Genomic DNA, 16,372 nt, shown 5'->3' on the forward strand with positions numbered 1-16,372 from the left:
CTGAGGACTGGGTGTGGTGGCTTGTGTGTGTAATTCCTGCACTTTGGGAGGCTGAGGTGAGCAGATCACCTGTGGTTGGGAGTTTGAGACCAGTCTGGCCAACGTGGTGAAACCCTGTCTCTACTAAAAATACAAAAAATTAGCCGGGCATGGTGGTGCACACCTGTAATCCCAGCTACTCGGGAGACTGAAGCATAAGAATCACTTGAACCTGGGAGGCCAAGGTTGCAGTGAGCCAAGATAGCACCACTGCACTCCAGCCTGGGCAACAGAGTGAGACTCTGTCTCAAAAAAAGAAAAAGAAAAACAAGAAAAAAATTGGAATAAATTTAACCAAGGAAGTGGAAAGTTTGCACAATGAAAACACCAAAATATTGCTGAAATAAATTAAATAAATTGGAACCAAATAAATGGAAAAACATCCTATGTTCATATTTTGGAGAACTGAATGTTGTTGGGATATTAATATACGAAATGATCTACAGATTCTATGCAATCCTTGTTAAAATTCAAATGGCTGGTTTTCCAGAAGTGGAAAAGTCAGTTCTGCAATCCAGAAGGAGCTGCAAGGATCCCAAAAAGTCCAGACAATCGAAAAAGAAGCACAAACTTGGTACGACTCACACTTCCTGATTTTAAAACTTATTTCAGATGGATTAAGCCATTCTACAACGTATACATTTTTCAAAACAACATGTACATATTTATTATATTTGTATCTATTCTTGCAATGTATTATTTGCAATTTTTTGTCAATTAAAATAATAACAAAAAATGTATTACAAAGCTATACTAATCAAAACAGTGTGGTACTCACATAAAGCTAGACATATAGACCAATAGAACAGGATTGAGAATCCAGAAATAAACCCATATATTTATGAGTAATTGATTTTCAACAAGGGAACCAAGATTGTTCAACATAGAAAACACAGTCTCTTCAACAAATGATACTGGACAACCAGATATCCACATGAAAAGGAATGGAGTTGGATCCCTACTTCCCACCATTTACAAAAAAGTAACCCTAAATGGATCAACAACCTAAATAAAAAATCTAAAACTATAAAACCCTTAGAAGAAAACATACAGTTATGTCTTTCTGACTTTGGATTTGGCAATGGATTCTTAGCTATGCCACCAAAGCAGGAGGAACAAAAGAAATGATAGGTCAAATGGATTTAATGACAACGAAACACTTTTGTGTAACCAAGAACATCATCAAGAAAGTGAAAAGACAATGTACAGAATGAGAGAAAATGTTTTTAAATAATATATCTGATAAAGGTCTCATAGCCAGAATATATAAAGAACTCTTAACAACCTAACTTTTAAAACCCAATGACCTAATTTTTAAAATGACAAAGGACATGAATAGACATTTCTCTGAAGAAGATATATAGGCATGTGAAAAGGTGCTTAATATTATTCATCATGAGGATAATGTGAACCCAAACCACAAGGAGATATCACTTTACAACCACTCAATGTGTATTTAAAAAAAAAAAAAAAGACTCAGTAATTTCATTTCCAGGTATATTGTCAAAACAATTGAAAACAGGTACTCAAACAAATATTTGTACACAAATATTCATAATATTGACAATAGCCAAAAGGCAGAAATAACACAAATGTCCACCAGTGCATGAATGGATGAACAAAATATGGTTTATACATATGATGAAATTCACCATCAAATAAAATTAAGTACTCACACACGTTACAACGTGGATGAACCTTGAAAACAAAGAAACTAATCGCACATCTGTAATCCCTAGTGACTTAAGTGGACGCAAATTTTTAATGTTACATTATACTTCTGTAGCTTTTGTAAGTCTGGTACAGACCTCACTGGCCTGAAATTCCTTGCTGAAGGCTCTAAAGGAGAATCTATTTCTTTACCTTTTAACTTTCTAGAGACTGCTGCATTCCTTGGCTTATGGTCTTTCCCTCCATCCTCAAAGCCAGTGATGCTGCATTTCTGTGGCCTTCCTTTCCTAGTCACATCTCCCTTTATAACTATAGCCAGGAGAGGTCCCCTGCCTTTAAGGACTTGTGTGATTAGACTCGGCCCACCTGGATAATCCAAGGTAATGTCCCCATAATAATATCTGAACTTACCCTCACCCAAGCCTGACCTGTAGCCTCATTCTGACCCTGATCTTCACTATCATCTTGGCCCTGACCATAACCCTTAACTTCATTGTATTCCTGACCACCACAGATCCTAACCCTGAACCTCACTCTACTGTTGACCATGGCAATAAACCTTATTGACTTTCCATCTCCTTTTCACATGACCCTGACTCTGACCCTCACTGTGAGAGTCTGAACCTGACATTGACTTGGATACTGATCCTTGAAAGGCCTTTTCACCCTGATGCTGGCCATGACCTGAATATGCCTAACACTGAGTCTGATCATGACACAGATCCTCAGATGACCCACCTCACACTGCTCCTTACTGTGGCATTGCTCTGACCTTAACCACCCTGTGAGCTAGCACCTAACCCTGATATTGACCCTGACTCTAATACTATCCTCACTCAGACCCTAACTCTAAACTTGGCACCCACCTTTATGCTGACCTGGACCTCTCTGTGTCCCTCATCATGACATTGGTCATGACCATCACCCTCCCCTTCATCTGTTAATCTGAACCTGCAGTTCACCCTGCCCTTGACCTTGACCTAACCCCTCATCTTTACCTTGACACTACCCTAAGGCTGGCCATGAAACCTGACCTTAACTCGACTTGACTGTATCTGACCTTGACTCTGCACTGGGTTGAATAGTGACCCCAACAAGGTACGTCCATGTCTTAACTCTTGATGTCTATGAATGTGATTTGGTGATTGAGTCTTTGCAGAAGTAATAAGGAACCTTGAAATGGGCGTGTGGAACACTGCTTCATGGTGGATTGAATGTGTACATTTGTTTAGGAATATATGTTGAAACACAGGGAAGGAGGAGACTGACTTCGAGGAGATGCACAGGAAGGTGGCCATGTGGAGACAGAGGCAGACATTGGAGTGGTGCTCACAAGAAAAGGCACTCTAGGAGCCTGCAAAAGCCTCAGAGGTAAGGAAGGATCCTCCCCTGGAGCTTTCGGAGGGTGTGGTCCTGCCCGCACCTGGATTTTAGACTTCTGATCAGCACAACCACGAGACAATAATTTCCGTTGTCTTAATTCATTCTGTTTGTGTCAATTTGTTACTCAACCCTAGGAAATGAATAGACACCCTGACCTTCACTATGACAGGGCATCTGACATTTCCCATGGCCTTAGCCTGACACTGACCCTCCTCCTGGCCCCAGCTCTTACACGGCCACTTACCTAGAGCTGGACTTTATCCTGGCCCTCACCATGACACTGAGCCTGACCCTCACCATTATCCTGAATGTTCTGTGTCCCTCACCCTGAGCCTCTTCTACCGTGTGCCCACACATTCACTTAGAGCTAGACCTTGACTACCCCCTGCCCTGCAATCACCCTGATATTGAATATAACCTTCTTCATAACTTTGACCCTGACTCTGACCTTGACCCTCATCTTAAAATGAACCCTGACATGAATTCTTTCATTTATTTTCATCATGAAGATCCCATGACCTTGAATCATGCTGAATACTGTCCTAACCCTGATCCTTACCCTGAGACAACCTCACCATGACCCTGAACCTGTCCTGACCCTGACCTGTACCTTGTGCCTCAGTCTGACCCTGACCTTTTTAATGATATATGTGAAATAGCGTGTTTAATAGTGTTAGGTTAGCATGCTACCCTGTATTGAGATATGTGTTAGAAACACTACATTTAAGCCAAGTGTGGAATGATGGACAGGAGACTTCAAGTGGGAGTGAGAGTGGGGTGGATGATGGGAAGTTGCTTGCTGGGTGCAATGTGTATTACTCCAGTGATGGATAGGCTGACTTCACCACAATGCACTGTAGCAACATAGCAAAACTGCATTTGTACCCCCTGAATATACACAAAACAAACAAAAACATTGGGTTAACACGTGTGTATATTACTTTGTTAAATAATATGCCATAATATATTTAAGAGTGGTGGGTAAGTGTATTATTATGTATGTTTGAAGCATCCTGTTTAGCAGTGTGCAGTACACGTGCTGTTATCCCTGACATATATTGAAACACTGTTTACAGAGCCTGATGTTACTGAGTATAATGATACATATGAGAAACAGTTGAATTTACACTGTGTGAGGCACTTAGGACTTTGTGTTTAACAAAGATAATGTTGGCTGGGCGCCGTGGCTCACGCCTGTAATCCCAACACTTTGGGAGGCCAAGGCGGGTGGATCACGAGGTCAGGAGTTTAAGACCAGTCTGGCCAATGTAGTGAAACCCCATCTCTACTAAAAATACAAAAATTAGCCAGGTGTGGTGGCATGTACCTGTAATCCCAGTTACTCGGGAGGCTGAGGCAGGAGAATTGCTTGAACCAGGGAGTCAGAGGTTGCAGTGAGCCGAGATCACACCACTGCACTCCAGCCTGGAAACAGAGTGAGACTCCGTCTCAAAAAACAAAAACAAAAACAAAAACAAAAACAAAAAAGAAACCCCACAAAGTTAGTGTTATGTGTTCCTGTATGTAGTGATATACATGTGAAACATTGTGCTAGCAGTGTGAGGTGCATGTACTATCTTGTTTAATGACATTTTGAAACTGCATTTAGGGGAGGTGCATGTGTTGCCTGAGAATAGTGATATAAGGGATATATGAAATATGGGATAAGTTAGTAGCACCTACTAAATGTGTTACTTTTTTAAAAAGAGAGATGTGTGTGGTGCAGGTACTGCTTTGTTTTGGGGAATGTTGGAACACTGTGCTTACAGGACTAGGTGCATACCATCTTGAGGACTGGATATACACAGGAAACACTGCGCTTAGCAGTGTGGAGTGCATATACTACTTTACTTAAAGATTTATGCTGAAAAACTGTATTTATCTTAGCTAAGTGCCTCTTTAATTGAATAGGGTGATATGTGTGAAATGTGTGTAGAAGTGTGTTATGCGTATACATGTGGTTTAGTGACGTGTGTTGAAGCTGTGTTTAACAGAGTTCTGTATGTGTGTTAATGAGTTTAGTGTGTGTAACCAACATTGTGATATATGTGTGGGACATTGGGTATAACATGTGGGGTGCATGTTCTACTTGGTTTAATGATATACGTTGGAACTTGTTTAATACAGGTGGTTCATATGATACAGAAAATAGTAATATATTTGTGAAAGAGTATGTTAACTATATGGATGCACATCCTTCACACTTTAGTGATATATACTCAACCTCTGTGTTTAGTGATATATACAAACCACCGCTAAGTTAGGGGGGTGTGTGTGTGTGTGTGTTTGTGGGATAAAAAATGTGGGCCGGGTGCAGTGGCTCACACCTGTAATCCCAGCATTTTGGGAGGCCAAGGCGGGTGGATCACCTGAGGTCAGGAGCTTGAGACCAGACTGACCAACATCAGGAAACCCCGTCTCTACTAAAACTACAAAAATTAGCCGGGCGTGGTGGTGCACGCCTGTAATTCCAGCTACTCGGGAGGTGGAGACAGGAGAATTGCCTGAACCTGGGAGGTGGAGGTTGCAGTGAGCCAAGATCGTGCCACTGCACTCCAGCCTGGGCAACAGAGCAAGACTCTTGTCTCCAAAAAAAAAAAGTGTGCTTAGCAGTGTTTGTGTGCTCACTCTGTGAGTTTATGTGGTTTTACTATTTTGATTGGGAAAATATTTTAAAACACAGCTATGTGTATGCATTACCAGGTGTAGTGATATGTGTGTGAAATACTATTAACAGTGTGTAGTGCATGTATTACTTTGTTTAGTGATTTCGTTTCTGCTTTTTTTTTTTCTAATAGACCTCAGTTTTTAGAACAGTTTTAGGTTCACAGCCAAGTTGAGTGAAGGTACAGAGATTTCCCATGTACCTTCTGCCCACACATGCATAGCCTCCCCGTTATCAACATCCCCACCAGAATAATACCTTTGATTGTCACAATTGATGCACCTATATTAATGTACCCTTATCACCCAGAGTCCATAGGTACATTAGGGTTCACTCTTAGTGTTATGTATTCTATTGATTTTAACAAATGTGTAATGACATTTATCCACCATTATAGTATCACGGAGTAGTTTCAGTTCCCCCAGATCCCCTGTGCTGCACCTACTCATCCCTCCCTCTTCCTTAACCACAGGCAACCACTGATCTTTTTACTGTTTCTTTGGTTTTGCCTTTTCCAGAATTTCATATAGTTGAATTCATATAGTATATAGACCTTTTCAGATTGCGTTCTTTCACTTTGTATTATGCGTTTTTTTTTCCCCATGTCTTTTCATGACTTCGTACCCACTTCCTTTTGGTGCTGAAAATACTCCATTTTCTGGATGAACCACACTTTATTTATCCATTCTCCTACTGAAGGACATGTTGGTTGCTTTCAGGTTTTGGCAAAAGCTGCTATAAACATCTGTATGCAAGTTTTGTGTGAACATAAGTTTTCAGTTCCTCTGGGTAAATGCCAAGGAGCACAGTTCCTGGATCATATGGTACAAGTATATTTAATTTTGTAAGAAACTACCAAGCTATCTTCCAAAGTGGCTGCAAAATTTTGCATCCCCACCAGCAATGAATGAGAGTTCCTGTTGCTCCACATCCTCACCAGCATTTGGTGCTGTCAGTGTTCTGATCTGGGTCATTCTAATTCACATGTGGTGATATTTTATTTTTGTTTAAATTTGCATTTTCTTGATGACATATGATGTGGAACATCTTTCATATACCTATCTGCCATCTGTATATCTTCTTTGATGAGGTGTCTGTTAAGGTTTTCTGACTTATTTTAAATGGGCTAATTTTCCTATTGTTGAATTGTAACACTTCCTTGTATATTTTCAATAACAGTTCTTTAACAGATATGTCTTCTGGAAATATTTTCTCCCAGTCTGTGACTTTTTAATATCTTGATAGTGTCTTTCACAAAGCAGATATTTCTAATTTTAATATGACCCAGTTATTAATTATTATTTTATGGATCATAGCTTTGGTGTTCTATCTAAAAGGTCATCACCAAACCCAAAGTCATCTAAGTTTTCCCCTACATTATATTTTAGGAGTCTTATACTTCTGAGTTTTAGATTTAGGTCCGTCATCCATTTTAAGTTAATTCTCATAAATGAATAAGGTCTATATCTACATTCATTTCTCTTTTGCAGATGGATGTCCAGTTGTCTCAGCAGCATTTGTCAAAAAGACCAACTTTGCTACGTTGTATTGCCTTTGCTTCTTTGTGAAAGATCAGTTGACTATATATAGATGAATCTATTTCTGAGCTTGCTTCCTGTTCCATTAATCTATTTGTTTATTCTTTTGCCACTAACACACTGTCTTGATTATTGAAGGATTATAGTAAGACTCAGAGTCTGGTAATGTCAGTCCCCCAACATTTTTCTCATCAATATTGTATTGACTATTCTGGGTCTTTTGACTCTCAGTATAAACTATTGAGTCAGTTTGTCAATATTGACAAAGTAACTTGTTAAGATTTTCATTGGGATTTTATTGAATCTGAGTGGTACAATCATGGCTCCGCAGCCTCACCCTCCCAGGCTCAAGTGATCCTCTTACCTCAGCCTCAGAGTAGCTGGGACTGCAAGTACATGCCACCAGATCTATCTAATTTTTGTATGTTTTTGAAGAGACGGGGTTTTGCCATGTTGCTCCAAATGGTCTTGAACTCCTGGGTTCAAGTGATTCCCCTACCTCAGCTTCCCAAAGTGCTGAGATTGCAGGTGTGAACCACCATGCCTGGCCAGTATTGTGTTTTTAGTTTCAAATTCAACTTGTTCATTGCTGGCATGTATGAAAGTAATTGGATTTTGTATATTAACCTTGTATCCTGCAGCCATGTTATAAGTGCTTATTATTCCACTAGTGTTTTTGTCATTTTTTGGATGTTCTACCTAGATGACGATGTTATCTGTGAACAAAGTTTTATTTTTTTCTTCCTAATCAGTGTACCTTTTATTTCCTTTCCCCTTATCTTATTGCATTAGCTAGGACTTCCAGTATGTGGTTGAAAAGGAATGGTGAGAGGGGACATCCTTGCCATGTTCCTGATCTTAGTAGGAAGGTTTCTAGTTTCTTGTCATTAAGTACAATGTTAGCTGTAGATTTTTGTTGTTGTTTTTGTTATTCTTTATCAGGTTAAGGAAGTTGCTACTTATTCTTAGTTTCTGGGAGCTTTGATCATGAATGAGTGCTGAATTTTGTCAAATGCTATTTCTGATCTATTGATATGATCATATTATTTTTCTTCTTTAATTTGTTGATGTGATGGGTCATGTTAATTGATTTTCAAATGTTGAGCCAGCCTTGCAAACCTTGGATAAATCCCACTTGATTGTGGTATATAATTCTTTTTCTACATAGTTGGATTTGATTTGCTAAGTTTTGTCAAGGTTTTACATCTATGTTCATGAGAGATATTAGTCTTTAGTTCTTTTTTCTTGTAAGTTCCTTTTCTTGTCTTGGCATTAAGATAATATCAGCCTCATAGAATGAGTTAGGAAGTATTCCCTCTACTTCTATCTTCTGAAAGAGGTTGTAGATAATTTTTATAATTTCTTCTTTAAATATTTGATAGATATCATCTATGAACACATCTGGGATTGGTTCTTTCTGTGTTGGAAAGTTTAAATATTGATCTGATTTTCTTAATAGATATAGGCCTATTCAAATTGTGTATTTCTTCTTGGGTGACTTGTGGCACATTGTGTCTTTCAAGGAATTGGTCCATTTTCACTAGGTTATCAAATTAGTGGGCATAGAGATATTGGTAGTATTCCTTTACTATCCTTTCTTTTTTCTTTTTTTTGTTGAGATGGAGTCTTGCTCTGTCACTCAGGTTGGGGTGCATGATGCAATCTTGACTCACTGCAACCTCTGCCTCCCAGGTTCAAGCAATTCTCCTGCCTCAGCCCCCAAGTAGCTGGGATTACAGGTGTCTGTCACCACGCCCAGCTAATTTTTGTATTTTTAGTAGAGATGGGGTTTCACCATATTGGTCAGGCTGGTCTTGCACTCCTGACCTCATGATCTGTCCACCTTGGCCTCCCAAAGTGCTGGGATTACAGGCATGAGCCACTGCGCCCGTCCTATTACCCTTTTGATGTCCATGGGATCTATGTAATGTCCCCTCCTTCCTTCCTTCCTTCCTTCCTTCCTTCCTTCCTTCCTTCCTTCCTTCCTTCCTTCCTTCCTTCCTTCCTTCCTTCCTTCTTTCCTCTCTTCCTTCCTTCCTCTCTTTCTTTCTTTCTTTTTTTTTTTTGAGTCTTGTTCTGCCACCCAGACTGGAGTGCAGCAGCATGATCTCGGCTCACTGCAACCTCTGCCTCCCAGGTTCAAGCGATTCTTGTGTCTCAGCCTCTTGAGTAGCTGGGATTACAGGCACACACCACCACGTGTGGCTAATTTTTGTATATTTACTAGAGCAGGGATTTGCCATGTTGGCCAGGCTGGTCTCGAATTCCTGACCTCAGGTGATCAGCCTGCCTCAGCCTCCCAAAGTGCTGGGATTGCACCCATAAGCCACTGCACCCAGCCCCGTTTCATTTCTGTTATTAATAATTAGTGTCTTCTCTCCTTTTTTCTTAGTTAGCCTGACTAGAGGCTTATCAACGTATTGATCTTTTTTTTTTCAAAGAACCAGCTTTTAGTTTTGTTGATTTTCTCTATTTTCTGTTTTCAATTTCATTTATTTCTGCTTAGTAAGACCTTTACTTATTAATATTTTTATTATTAATATCTAATTTTTTTCTTAGGTGTAGTGGGTCATGCCTGTAATTCCTGTAATTCTTAGGTGTAGTGGGTCATGCCTGTAATTCCAGCCTTTGGGAGACCAAGGTGAGAGGATGCCTTGAGTCCAGGAGTTTGAGACCAGCTTGGGCAACAGAGAGACCTTGTCTCATGAATGCTACTAATAATTTTCTTCTCCTTCTCCTTCTCAACTTCTTCTTATTCTCTTTTTTGTGATGGATTCTCGCTCTGTTGCCTTGGCTGGAGTGCAATGGCGCGATCTTGGGACACTGCAACCTCTGCCTTCCAGGTTCAAGTGATTCTCCTGCCTTAGCCTCCTGAGTAGCTAGGATTACAGGCATGTGACACCATGCCTTGGCTAATTTTTGTATTTTTAGTAGAGATGGGGTTTTGTCATGTTGGCCAGGCTGGTCTCAAACTCCTGACCTCAGGCGATTCACCTGCCTTGGCCCGCCAAAGTGCTGGGATTATAGGCATGAGCCACCGAGCCTGTCCTATTTTCTTCTTTTATATTTGGATTTAATTTGGTTTTCTTTTCCCAGGTTTTTAAGGTGGAAGCTTATATTGTTAATATCAGATCTTTCTTATTTTCTGGTATATGCATTTAGTGCTATAAATTTTCCTCTAGGTCAGCTTTCACTGCATCTCACAAATTTTGTTAAGTTGTGTTTTGTTTTCATTCAGTTCACCACATTTTCTTTTTCTTTTTTCTTTTTTTTTTTTTTTTGATGGAGCCTCACTGTGTCACCCAGGCTGGAGTGCAGTGGTACAGTATTGGCTCACTGCAGCCTCCATCTCCTGGGTTCAAAAGATTATTCTGCCTCAGCCTCCTGAGTAGCTGGGATTACAGGTGTGTGCCACCACTCCTGGATAATTTTTGTATTTTTAGTAGAGACGGTGTTTCACCATGTTGTCCAGGCTGGTCTCAAACTCCTGACCTCAAACAATCTGCCTGCCTTGGCCTCCCAAAGTGCTGGGATTACAGGTATGAACCACTGCATCTCACCCAGTTCAAAATGTTTTCTAATTTATCTTGGGATTTATTCTTTGAAATCTTTCTTCTTTTCTTCTTTGTGTTATTTAGAACTGTCTTGTGTAATCTTCAAATATTTTGAGATTTTCCGCTGGGCATGGTGGCTCATACCTGTAATCCCAGCACTTTGGAAGTCTGATGCTGGCAGATCACTTGAGGCCAGGAGTTTGAGACCAGCCTGGCCAACATGGTGAAACCCATCTCTACTAAAAATACAAGAATTAGCTGGACATGGTGGCACGTGCCTGTAGTCCCAGCTACTCAGGAGGCTGAGGCAGGACAATTGCTCGAATCTGGGAGGCAGAGTTTGCAGGGAGCCAAGATCACACTGCCACACTCCAGTCTGGGCGACAGCGTGAGACTCCATCTCAAAAAAAAAAAAAAAAAAAATTTGAGATTTTCCATCTATCTTTCTATTATCTACTTTTAGTCTAATTTCACTGTGGTCTGAGAGCAGATGTTGTATGATTTCTATTATTTTAAATGTGTTAAGGTATGTTTTATGACCCAGAATGTGAGCTATCTTGGCAAATGTCCCATATGAGCTTGAGAAGAATATGCAAGAAAAATCTTTAAATCCACCTATACCCTGTAAGCCCCCCACTTCAAGATATCTCACCTTTTCAGATTGAACCAATGGTCACTTTCCATATTTTGATTTATGATGTTACCTACAAGTCCTGTCACCCTAAAATGTATAAACCCAAGCTATAACCCAACTGCCTTGGGCACATTTTCTCAGGATCTCTTGAGACTATACCCTGGGCCATGGTCACTCACATTGGTTCAAGATAAACCCCTTTAAAGTATTTACAGTTTGTTTTTTCCATTAACAGGGGTGAAGAGCCCATCTCCATCTGATCATTTCAATCTTTCATTTCTTTATCTCTACCCATTAAGAAGCAAAGAAAAAATCCTACATCATGGCATCTGTAATTTAGTGTATACTTTAAAAGGTGGTAATTTATGTGGAATAAATGTCCTATAAAGCTACATATCAACATGATAAAAGTGGTGAGAGAAGTGGGGCTTATTGGAAAAATGTTATTTCATTTAATTATCTAAATTTTCTTGTATTTTAAAAATAAACCAGCACTTTGCGAGGCTCAGGTGGGTTGATCATGAGGTCAAGAGATCAAGACCATCCTGGCCAACATGGTGAAACCCTGTCTCCACTAAAAATACAAAAATTATCTGGGTGTGGTGGCGCGTGCCTGTAGTCCCAGCTACTCAGGAGGCTGAGGGAAGAGAATCATTTGAACCCGGGAGGTGAAGGTTGCAGCGAACCGAGATTGCACCACTGCACTCGAACCTGGTGACAGAGCGAGACTCCATCTCAAAAAAAAAAACAAAATGAAACAAACAAACATGCAAAAAATGAAGATGTATATTTCTTATAGTAACCACAAAATGAAATGCTTGGGGGGAAAATCCAATGCAAAGTAAATAAACACATGAAAGTTTTCAGGGCCCCCACAGGCTAAATGATCCTCATGAGAGTGACATGAAAGCCCCATTCTTCTGTGTCTATCTATTAGCTGAGTTCCAAGTCTAAGAGCAAAATATGAAAGATGTGGGGACATGGGAGGGCCTTAGAGTGTGAGGAAGGACCTTGACCTCTGTTCCATAACTTCCTCCCCAACTTGCCCTGTCCCCAGCAAACCAAGAGAGTGGTTTCTGTGCAGCACCATCACCATCCCAGCATCATCAAAATAACCAACACCCAGGGCCACCACCTGCTGACCCACCCTGAGCACCCCTCTGCTCAGGCTGCTGGGGCCAGGCTTTCCAGGCCACACAGTCTTTGGACAGCTTGAGTGGTGCAAAAGTAATGCCAAGGAGGATGCTGTGTCCCTTCTGACAGGTGAGAAAAGGGCTTCAGAAAGTTGAATGGCAAGAAAAGTCAGCCCCAGTCCCGAGGCAGCTGGAAGGTGTTGGCAGCTCTTGCTGCGTCCAGGTCCTGGAGACAGAAAGCCCCGCAGCTCCAGGCATCTGAGTGCAAAGAGTCCACAGAGGCCCCTGCAGAAGTAGGTGCCTGTATACCTCCCCCAGGGACTCCCACATTCTGTCCTCTTTTAATCTTCTCAAGTGAGCATCAATATGTCAGTTTGAACAATCAAAGCAGGGAGAGACAGAATGAGAGCCCCTCTATTGAGAGAATCAGAAAATGGCTCAGCTTGGGGTTCTGACTTTCCTTTGCAGCTTTTGCTTTCTGTTTTTACTTTTGTTTATTTATTTATTTATTTATTTATTTATTTATTTATTTATTTACTTATTTATTTATTTCCACACGGACCAGGATACTAGGCATTATTTCAAGGCTTGCAAAGTTTGGAAAAGTAGAGGGTGGAACAGGTCTCAGCTCGGACCTACTTAGGGTCGTCCACCCCTAGCCTCATGAAGACCCTGGCCTGGGGCTTTGAGCTGACACCCTGACATCTTAGAACTCACAGTAAAACAGGAGTTCAGCAGGACTGGTTTCACCAGATACAGGTCACAAAGACCTCGCTGATAAAACAGGTAAAGAAACTGGCCAAAATCTGCCAAAACCAAGATGGCAATGGAAGTGACCTCTGGCTGTCCTCACTGCTCATTATATACTAATTATGATACATTAGCCTGCTAAGAGACACTCCCACTAGCACCATGACAGTTTACAAATGCCGTGGCAATGCCCAGAAGCTACCCCATATGGTCTGGAAGTAGGAGGAACTCTCAGTTCTGGGAATTCCCCACCCTTGGAATTTCTTAGGAATTCCAGGAAAATTAATGAATAATCCACCCCTTATTTACCATATGATCAAGAAATAACCATAAAAATAGCCGACTATCAGCCCTTGAGGCTGCTCTGCCTATGGAGTAGCCACCTTGTTATTCCTTTACTTTCTTAATAAAGCCTGCTTTCATTTTACTCCGTCAGCTCACTTTTGAATTCCTTCCTGTGTGAAGCCAAGAACCCATGTGACCTCTGAGGCTGCACCTCAAATTTGGGATTCACCCTGTGATATCTTTTCCGGTGATAATTAAGGGATGATGGAGACCTCTCTCTGGACCACAAATTAAGACTGATCAGCACCATTTGGACCTGAAAGGTGGGTGGGTCTCCTCTGTCCAGATTCAATTCCCTACCTTTTTTCTCCCTCAATTTTGGCTGCTCTGTTCTTTCATATGCTGTTTATTTAAAGTTGGAGAAGTGGCCATGAGACCTCTGCTGTGGCAGCCTGACTGCAGTCTCCCATTGTCTGGTGCCCTGGACAGGAGCCTGCCTGGCTGGCCATGTCTTTTGTAACCCACCTGGTTGCCTCTTCTCTTGTCCCCTCCTTATGTAAAGATTGGCTGTTTTACTTTTCTGCTTTTAGTGCTGAAATGCATGTGCATGTTTATTCCATTGTTACATTTGTAGTCTCTGGTTTTGCCATTTGGGCAGTTGTCTCTACTCTATGTGAGGCAGGGCACTTTCCTTGATTGTTTGAATTTTTTTCTTTTGTTATTTTGAGAGATCCCCCATTGTGCTGACCCTGGGATGCCAGGGTCACTTTATTCTGTGGTCCCAAATGTGTTTGGTCTCCTGTGTTCCCCACATCCCAGCCTTTCTGCAGCCCCCCCCCTTTTTTTTTAACTCTGGCCCTAAACATTTGTGTAGTTTGCTTAACCTAACCACATCTCATTCTATTTGTCTTTCCTGTGTACCCTCAGTTCATTAATCAACAATACTGATTATTAATGATCTCGATAGACTGTAACCATTAAAGTTGTTTTCTCCATAAAGGGATATATTTGAACTATTCATCATTCAGGAAAAATCCTTCTGTGTGAAGTGAGCTTTTTTATGATACAGGAAGACTAATGAGACTATAAAACAATTATTTTCCCACTTTGTTTTTTAGAGATGTGTTAAGTTTTGCAGCCTGTCTGGAAATGGACTTAAATATCATTAAACCGCCTTGCTGCTGGTCATGTAGGCCATCTCAGGTTCTGAAAGGGAGAAGGCAAAGGTGTTGAGGTTCACTGATAACCACCCTCTGGATGCTCTGGGGTTTTTCAACATTTTGGATGGGCACCCTTATTGGCTGATACCTGGGTACTCAGTTTTTTTTTTTTAGCATTTGGTACTGTTAGCCACCCCCGGATGCTCTGGGGTGTTGGGCATTGGCATTCCTTCTAGGATTGTGGATTAGAGTCCTTTCCTAGAGGAATCTTGGTCTTGCATTTTGTATTCTACCCTAAAGTTATCATTTTCTCTAAAGTGTTTTCTTTGCTTAATGTCATGTTAACACTTTGGTAGAGGAGATGAGAATTTGCAGGGGAAAATAACTGGGCTCTTGCTACACTGAGAAAAACTTTTGTGTTTAGTAGAGATCCTTGTTAGACAACGGCACATCTTTGTTTATGTGTGTGTATACATGCCTAGATGTGTTTATGTGTATGTACATTTCTTATGTTATATATTGTGTGTATGGAGTACCCAATTGGCTTGTAAACAAAAGAACAATCATAAGTTCAATAAATAAGTCTAAGTATTTTTCAAGTTAATGTGACTTAAGTTCAATAAAATGTAGGGTTACTGAAAATTCATATGTAATTCTGTGTATAAAATGTGCCAAAGAAGATATCCGCTTATTAAAAAAAAATTAGACCAATTCAAACGTTATTTAAAGTGGGGGTTTTTAATGTGGACTTAGGAAGATAATAGAAAGAAAGTAGAAAAAAAGAAAAAAAAACAGTAAGTAGGGGAGAGAGATGTGAAGAGAGTTATGAATATGAAGATGTCTTTTTGGTAAGGAAGGCAATAAAGAAAATAAATTTTATATGAGAAAGAGTCTTACATGGCATGTTCTTGTCCCAAAGTAGAATGATTGATTATTTAGGAAAGAGGGAAATATAGGACAAATCACAAAGTCCAAGCTTGTCATAGATGGTCTGTGTAAGTTACGATAAGGTTCATAAAAGGGAATTTATCAACAATTTTATAATTAAATTAGCCATAACTGAAAGAAAATATATTTATCTAAATTTTGGTTCCCTATATTTAAAGAGTTGTTTCTTGTAAGTATTGGTTTGCTTTCAGTAAAATTGCAAGAAATATTGACTTAATTATAAAATCTGTTTCCTTTTAAGGCTTCTCATATTTATATCTGTTCCTTTTCCCTTGAAAGGTTACATCTTTTGCAAGCTCAAAAATGACTACTCTAGATTTCTACTGGGAAAACAAATATGGCACTCACCTTATGCTGTAACTGAGTATCTAAGGCTTTGATCTTCCATGGTGGTGGCTGGGTTCAATTCCTGGCTTAGGGAATGAGTTATTTCTGGTTTGATACTTGTGGGACTTTTGCCATTTATTTATTCTTTTTCCTCCCATGGCCAACTTACTGCAAGGGCATTCCCCCAAGGATGGTGGGTAACCCAAAGCCAATTAGCCTAATTAACCAAGTCTGGTTTCCTGACTTCAATTTTCTTTGAGCTGCCTTAGGAGTGATTCTAGATAC

At 40.3% G+C, this 16,372-nt stretch overlaps 1 long non-coding RNA gene across 2 annotated transcripts in view; it reads left to right on the forward strand.

The window, feature by feature from the left end:
- Positions 1–13,969, forward strand: part of LOC139355851 (uncharacterized) — a 34,364-nt gene extending 20,395 nt beyond the window's left edge. Inside the window, exon 3 of one of the 2 annotated variants that reach the window (XR_011607055.1) lies at positions 13,804–13,969. This is a non-coding gene — a long non-coding RNA (uncharacterized lncRNA). Of the gene's footprint in view, positions 1–2,962; positions 3,027–13,803 lie in introns of those variants that run through there. The other variant, XR_011607054.1, reaches the window with a different exon arrangement.
- The last annotated feature ends 2,403 nt before the right edge of the window (positions 13,970–16,372 follow it).

The sequence above is a fragment of the Macaca nemestrina genome, chromosome 8, assembly GCF_043159975.1.
Source record: "Macaca nemestrina isolate mMacNem1 chromosome 8, mMacNem.hap1, whole genome shotgun sequence".
Lineage (NCBI taxonomy): Eukaryota > Metazoa > Chordata > Mammalia > Primates > Cercopithecidae > Macaca > Macaca nemestrina.